The 7,528-nt window shown below is 42.0% G+C and overlaps 1 pseudogene; it reads right to left on the bottom strand.

Annotated features, from left to right (window-relative positions):
- Nucleotides 1–2,416: 2,416 nt before the first annotated feature.
- Nucleotides 2,417–4,890, bottom strand: LOC102925466 (sorting nexin-4-like; annotated as a pseudogene).
- Between the last annotated feature and the right edge of the window lie 2,638 nt (nt 4,891–7,528).

The raw sequence follows: 7,528 nt of genomic DNA, 5'->3' as shown, positions 1-7,528 counted from the left end.
TTTGGCAAAGAGCACAAAAATCCAGCAACATTTGAACATGTGAAAAAAAATCGAATGTTAAACAGTACTGAGGATAGTGTGATACCTCAGTAAAACTCCCCACTCTATCCCCTACAGACAAAGAGAAGCTTAAACCAGGATTCCTAAGTGTAGATAAGAACTTAGACCCCTTTTCCCCACACAGTCAGGATATTCGACCAAAAGACTAAAAAGGAAGGCAGGTTAAAATAAATTATATGGTCTGTGCCTTTAAGAACTAGCCTCACAAAGAAAGGGGAGCACTCCTTCCAACCTCTCTGCTGTGAGTGAGAGATTTGGAAGAGCCTCCCTGGAGGCTTGTAAACTTAGAATACACCTTACTTTTGCCTTCTGTACCTAAAGTCTCCAGTGGTGGCTTTGGGGATGTGATCTAGGCACAACAAGACCCTCACTCTATTGTCTCAAAAAGGGGGCCTTAGACAAAGATATCTCAATATAGATAGACCCAGGCCAGTTTCAAGTCCCCAGAAATGATGGCGCCAGCCCCAGGAACTCAAAAGAACAGAGTCAGGATGTCTGATGGTAACCAATTAACCACGAGATGCCCCTCTCCAGAGATAACATGACCTGACCCGGAGAGGAGTTGTAAAACTCCTGACAGGGCAAACAGATAAGCTAGAATAAGATAAAGTCCAGGCCCGGGAAAAACTGGACCAATCAAGGATAGACCCGTACTAACCCCCTCCCCTCTAAGAAATTTTATGGGTTTTGCCTATAAAAACTAACTTCCCCAAGAAAGAGTAACTCTCCTCTGCCTCACTTGAGATGGCTTGAGTTGAGTTCCCTGTCATGACTTGTAACAGATAAACCTTGCTTTTGCATTCTGGTATGCTCGTCCTTGGTGGTCTCTCTGGGGGTTAGGATCTGGGCACAACAGATAGTTTTATTTATTTATTTATTTACTTATTTACTTACTTATTTATTTATTTATTTATTTATTTTTTAAATTACACTCATGATATTAATCACATTTGTGGTATTCATAGATTACATTTGCAGTATTCATTCAAATATATATATATATATATATATATATATATATATATATATATATATATATAAAATTTTAAATGTCAAATGTCATTTCTTGAAGTGGGTAGGAGGTCTTAATTACAGGCTTACAGCACAATGGGAGGACCCCAGAGGGCAGAAGTTCGCTACTGATGTTTTACAATCTTGCATCTAAGCTGTTAACGCCCATTATTCAGGATACACAGACAAGGAACTTCCCTTAAGCATCCAGGAGGGTGGAATCTGGCAGGGAATTAGCATTGGGAGGATATCAAGGTCAAGGTCCGCAAGCAAGGCAACAGTTACCCAAAAGGGGAGCCAAGGCCCTGCAGGTCCCCCTTTTATTAAAAAATGAGCTTCTGACTTGGGTTTTGTGGGATGTCAGCAGGTCACCTTACCTGTCATGGAGACACCTGCCCAGCTGAGGATAGTTGTAAAACTATGGAAATAATGAGTGCACACTTAAGATTCTGCAAACTAGCGGAGTGAGAGTGCTTGGCTCCTGAACATGAACACATTAAAACAACAACAACAACAACATAATTTATCTTTAAAAAAAAATCACAGTGAGGCAACAGAAAAGCACACTGAAGGAGGCATCAACACACGTGCTCTGTGAGCGTCTTGCACATGGAAAAGGTATGTCTCCTACCCTGAAATGCCATATGAGCGGAGCCAAGCAGAAGAAGTCAAGACTTGTTGCTGAGGTTAACAATTATTTGAGAATAATACTACTCAGTTACAAATTTCCATATAGCCATTCCTGGATCACAATAATGTATTAATTCCACTGTATATCTGAGAAGCTGAGACTTCACTGCTGGCATTGTAAAATTTCTGACTCGTATCAAAATTTTGGTGGAACACAAACTGAAAGCATTTTCTAGTGTCGTCAGATGGTACAGAGATCTATGAACAGAAGAAAACCTCATATTTCACAATAAGTTTCTGCTGAGCTTTGCCAAACCAAACAACTCAATTATAAGGCAAGATAAAATAACCCCTACAGCAGAAGTGGGTCCTACCAGGTGAAGGGTCTACATGGAAAGATCTGGGACCGTTGGCATTTAGGGGATCACATGAGAAACTACTAACATCCTAACATTGAGTCATTGGTTCAAAGGCCAAACAATCTGTTGGAATATTTTATTAACTTAACGATTTGGAATCCACACCAGTTCACCAAAGTTCAAATTGTAATATTTATTCTTGATTAAGATGTATCCTTTTGTGTTATATGAACACAACTGTACTTAGGTTAAAGAAAGCTGATTTGTTCAATTTACTGTGTGTTTTGATGTATATTAGATAGCAACTGAGTTTCTTTATACATGTGTTTCTGCTTTGGGGTACTTGGAAGATAAAGTCAATTCCCAGGATTACATCTTGCTAAAGCATCCCTTAGTATTGGTCCAAATTTGACGGCACAGCTGATGAGGGCTTCCTACAGGTCCCAGCTCTTTTGTGCCTCCAAGCATTCAGTGTCAGCCCATGCATTTTTCAGAAATTCTCTGTCTTCCAGATTTCTAGACTTCAGCTGCTGTTCTCCTTCATTTATCTGTTCGTTTAGCATCTTTATTCTGGCTTCTCTATGCTCTGGAGTTTCTCAACCAAAGAATTCAGTAGTCACTCCCTTCGATGAGAATGTTCTCACAGCCTCAGTGGCCAGCTCCTCACATGACTGTTTCTTGGAAGCCAAGTCCTGAGCAGTGGCTCCTAGTCAAACTGCATAAGCTCATGCATCCTGCGCTCAGGCACAGACCTTCTGGGGGAAAAAAAGTACTCCTTCAGCTGATCTGCATAGTGTTCTTCATCTTCCAAAATATCATCAGTAGAAGATGCATACACGTCCATGTGATGCCAACACTCTGTGGTCCATTGCCCAATTCTTTTCGGATGGCATTCCATTCACTAAAAACTCTCCCACGATTCCCATGCATTTTATACACACTGAAGGGATCAGTGTGTTGCAGGGTTCTCCCCCTCTGGAGCCCAGATTAGGCACAGACCACACCCAAACACCGATTTCCAAACACAGAGATCCTTTATTAAGCAAGGCAAAGAGACAAGGTGGCTGAATCTGAATCGGGCAGAAACAGCAGCAAATGGCTCTGAAAGGGTTACTTTTAAGAGGAAAAGTGGGGAGGTCTTCGTTAGAACGAGCTAGGATGGTTCTGATTGGGTATTTTAATTGGGGTAGTCAAATGGGATTTTTGATCACTGGACCTTTATGTTTTGTTAGTTGGACCTTTTTGATCACCCTCAGAGATGAATGAGGCATAAGAAAGCGGCCAAATAAGGGAACAGACCTTGGATGGCCAGCTCTGTAATGTAATCTAATCTAGCAAGGGAGAGGTAAAGGCCAGACCTGCTGGCGCCTTGTTTGCTGTGATCGGGCCTGCTAGAGCCCTTCACACGCGGTAGAGTGGATCTCCTGCTCTGGCTCTTACTCCAAGGAGATGTGAGATGAGGTACCGAACTTAGTACTGTAGCGCTTCAGCTAAGTGAAATCTGCCTGAGTTTTTCCCTCTGACTGTTGCATTAAGAACTTTTAACCTGGAGTCGGCCTTCAGTTGAAATCCAGTCTCATCCACAGTCTTCCCCAGTTACCTTCATTCATTAAAAACAAATAGAAGAAGATTTTTGTCTCTACAAAGGACATGATGTGAAGTGACTCCCCCCAAGACAAAGTTTTCTAAGTCTATCGGTCGTCTCTCCACAAAGTCTGGATCCATGTTGTCAGCGGAGACTTTATGCTACACAAACTCTGTCCACTTTTCTGGAAGAGGTGGCGCAACGATGTGTGGGAAGCACACCCAAAAGTCGTTTCTCACCAGCTGGAACTCACTGCACAGCGACTGTGAGAACCTACTGACCGTGACTCAGGGAGGTTACGTACGTTACTTCCATGCTCACAGCGTTTTTCCAGGTCCCTTTTCTGTGTCTGCAACACTGACTACTATTTTCTTTCTTTGGGGTTTTTCGAGACAGGGTTTCTCTCTGTAGCTTTGGAGCCTGTCCTGAAACTCACTCTCTAGTCCAGGCTGGCCTCGAACTCACAGTGATCCACCTGCCTCTGCCTCCCAAGTGCTGGGATTAAAGGTGTGTGCCACCACCGCACGGCTGATTACTATTTTCTGCAGCCAAAAATGATTTCCCGTCATCCTGTGGATCCCTAAGCCATCTTCCTGGTCTCCCTCGACCTCCTCATCAATCACAGCTTCTCCTGGGGTGCCCAGCAGCTCCAGGGACGTAGCTGCAGTTTAGCGCTGCCCTACCTGCCTCTCTGTTCTTAAATGTTGATTTATTTTCCTAGATTCGGGAAATTTCCTGCTACAGTTTCATTGAATCCATATTCTATGCCTTTAGATTTTATTTCAGCTTCGGATTCTTCTATTTGGACTCTGGATATTCCAGAGTTCTTGGACACGGTGGCCATACTTGTCTTATTTTTTTCTCTATTGATGTTTGAAATGTAACTTTTCCTCGATCTTAGGTTCCATCCCTGACAAGTTTTCTTCTGCTTGTTTAAGTCTACTGCTATTTTTTCAGTTTTTTATTTGATTCATTGAGTTTTCCCTTCATAAATTTCTATTATTTTTAAAATATCCATTTCTTTCCTGAATTTTTCTCCATATTGTTGATTATTTCACCCATGCTGGTGACCTTTTCCTCTATGTTGCTTTCCTCTTCACTTTCTGCATTTAATTGATTAGTTTTTATTCTCTTGGAGGTCAGCCGATAATTTTTAGTATTAACTTTTGAAATCTTCAACATTTTGCAGACTTCAATATCTTTGAGTTTAGTAGTTAAGGAATCCGGATACTTCTGAGGAATCATGTTGTGTTGTGTTTCCATATTTATTGTGTTTCAATTTGTGCTTGTGTTGGTTTGGAGATCATTTTATTTGAGGAACTTCTGAGTGAGCAGCTTTTCCCCCATACAATATATTCTGATTATGGTTCCCCTCTCCCTGTTCCTCTCCACCTCCCCTCCCCTCCAGACCCACACCCTTTCAGTCTCTTTTTAGAAAACAAACAGGCATCTAAGGAATAATAATAAAATAAAATAAGGTAAATAAAAACCAAAGAATTTGGAATATGACAAAACAACCAAACAAGAAAAAGGGCCAAAGAAAAAGTACAAAACCTCCCACATACAGATATCCCTCCCCCCACATACCATTGCACACTCAGGAATCCCATTAAAAAAAAAAAAAAACCCAAACCAGAAGCCGTAATAGATACACAAAGAACCTGTAAGGTAGAAAACAAACAAACACCCTGACTTAACATTATGAGATGAAGATCCTCCAAAATGCCTTTGAGTTCATTTAATGGTGGCCATCTAATGCCGTTAAGAGTGGTTTGTTTCCCCAGTGAAACCCACCTGGAAAAAGCTAATTTTCCACTTGCAGGTAGCCGTCAGTTGGAGGTAGCTTCTAGGTTAGGGATGGGGGCATGTGTCCCCTTCCCCTTTCAGCTCTAGGACCCCATCTGGTGCAGACCTCTGCAGACCCTGTGCATGCTGCCACTGTCTCTGCGAGTGCATAGGTGCTCCAACGATGATGTGTCCAGACGGCCTGGGTTTCTAGTGCCCTCCGTCCCCTCTGGCTCTTGCACTCTATCTGCCTCCTCTTCTACAGGGTTCCCTGAGCCCTGAGGGGAGGGGTTTGTTGGAGACGTCCCTTTTAGGGCTGAGGAGTCTAGATATTTCATGTGTGCTGTTAAATTACTAGTATGAGATCTCTCCAATTCCTTTTTGTATCCATTGAGTGTTACGAATTTGCCTCTTAGAATCACCTTCATTGTGTCCCAGAAGTTTGGGTATGCTGTATATTCATTTTCATCCAATTCTAGAGAGTTTTAAATTTTATTCCTAATTTCTGTCTTGACCCATTTTTCATTCAGTAGTGAGTTGTTCAGTTCCCATGAGTTTGTAAGATTTCTGTTGGTGTTGATATCCAGCTTTAATCTGTGGTGGTCAGGTAGAATGCAGGATGTTATTTCAATTTTCTTGTATCTGTTTAGACTTTCTTCATGTCCAGGTATATGATTGCTTTTGAAGAAACTTCCATGGGCCACTGAGAAGAAATTATATTATTTTGTGTTTGGGTAAGATGTTCTATAAATATCTATTAAGTCCACTTGGTGTATGACGTCAGTTAGCTCCCGCATTTCTCTGTTTAGTTTTGTCTGGATGACCTGCCGCTGGGTGAGAGTGGGGTATTGAGGTCTCCCACCATCAGCGTGTTAGGGGATGTGTGATTTAAGCTAAAACAGTCTCTTCATTTTTTTTAAAATTTATCTTTATTTTATGTGCATTAGTGTATGTATGTCTGTGTGAGGGTGTCAGGTACCCTGGAACTGGAGTTACAGGTGCTGGGAATTGAACCCAGGTCCTCTGGAAGAGCAGTCAGTGCTCTTAACCACTGAGCCATCTCTCCAGGCCCAGTCTCTTCATTTTTGCTGCCTCTTCTTGCTGCAGATTCAGAGTTACCTTTTGGTCTCTTCACATTGTTTCTAGGCTAGAAGCTGGAGCGCAGAGATGTAAATTTAGGAATGAGAACTGATACAATAATAGAAAGATGATTGGCTCTTGGAGTGTGCCATATGCCAGGTGCTGTTGTAAGGATTTTACATTGTCACATCATTTAATTCCCACAGGGACTTAAGAGGTGGGTACTACCAGTGCTTTCAGCAGGGTGTGGAACCATGCCAAGGCCATGAAGCAGGGTGGACCCATCTTCTGCCTGGCCCACTTTCCCACCCTACCTTTCCCATACAAGAAAAGCCTCAAAGCTTAGATGAAAGTCAGGTAGGGGTGGAAGAAAGTCATCCTCAGCAAGAATGACCCACTGATTTCTGGAAGCATAAACAAAGGACAGGATGCTTTGGAGCAGAGTCCTGGGGAAACGTCTTGGAGAGTGGGCAGAGAAGTTGCTGATGGCCCAGGGTTCCATTCAACCCAGAGATGACATGCATGGAGAGGGCATCCCCTTCTGACATGTAGGTCTCAGTGCTCTGCTGTGGGGAGCGTAACGGACAGGAAAGATGAGTGAATTCTGATGACTGTGTTCCTGGAGCCCTCCTGTTTGTCCATAAGCAAGGCATTTCCCTTTGGTTTCATTTTTCATTGAAAAAATTGTCAGTGAAAGGGTTCTGGTTGAAGGTGACTCTCATGCTTCAAATCCAAATGATAAATTTCACTTCATTATTTTCTGTTCAGTTGATGGATGAGAATCACAATGTCTCATGTGGCTTGGTTCATAATTTTGATAGTTTTCCTAAAGGCAAAACATTTCCTTCATGTATAATTTTGTCAGAGTCAGTGTGTATGAATATGAATAGCTTCTTATTCTAATGAAATCATTAGAATACATAGATTTCTAATAACTTGATTTAATAATGCGAGTTGAATTAACTTAGCTGAAACTTCCTTCTTAGCCTCATTACCCTCTCTGGATAATCCAGCATCA

This window comes from Peromyscus maniculatus, chromosome 1, assembly GCF_049852395.1.
Source record: "Peromyscus maniculatus bairdii isolate BWxNUB_F1_BW_parent chromosome 1, HU_Pman_BW_mat_3.1, whole genome shotgun sequence".
Classification (NCBI taxonomy): domain Eukaryota; kingdom Metazoa; phylum Chordata; class Mammalia; order Rodentia; family Cricetidae; genus Peromyscus; species Peromyscus maniculatus.
This window is presented reverse-complemented; position numbering and strand designations above follow the sequence as displayed.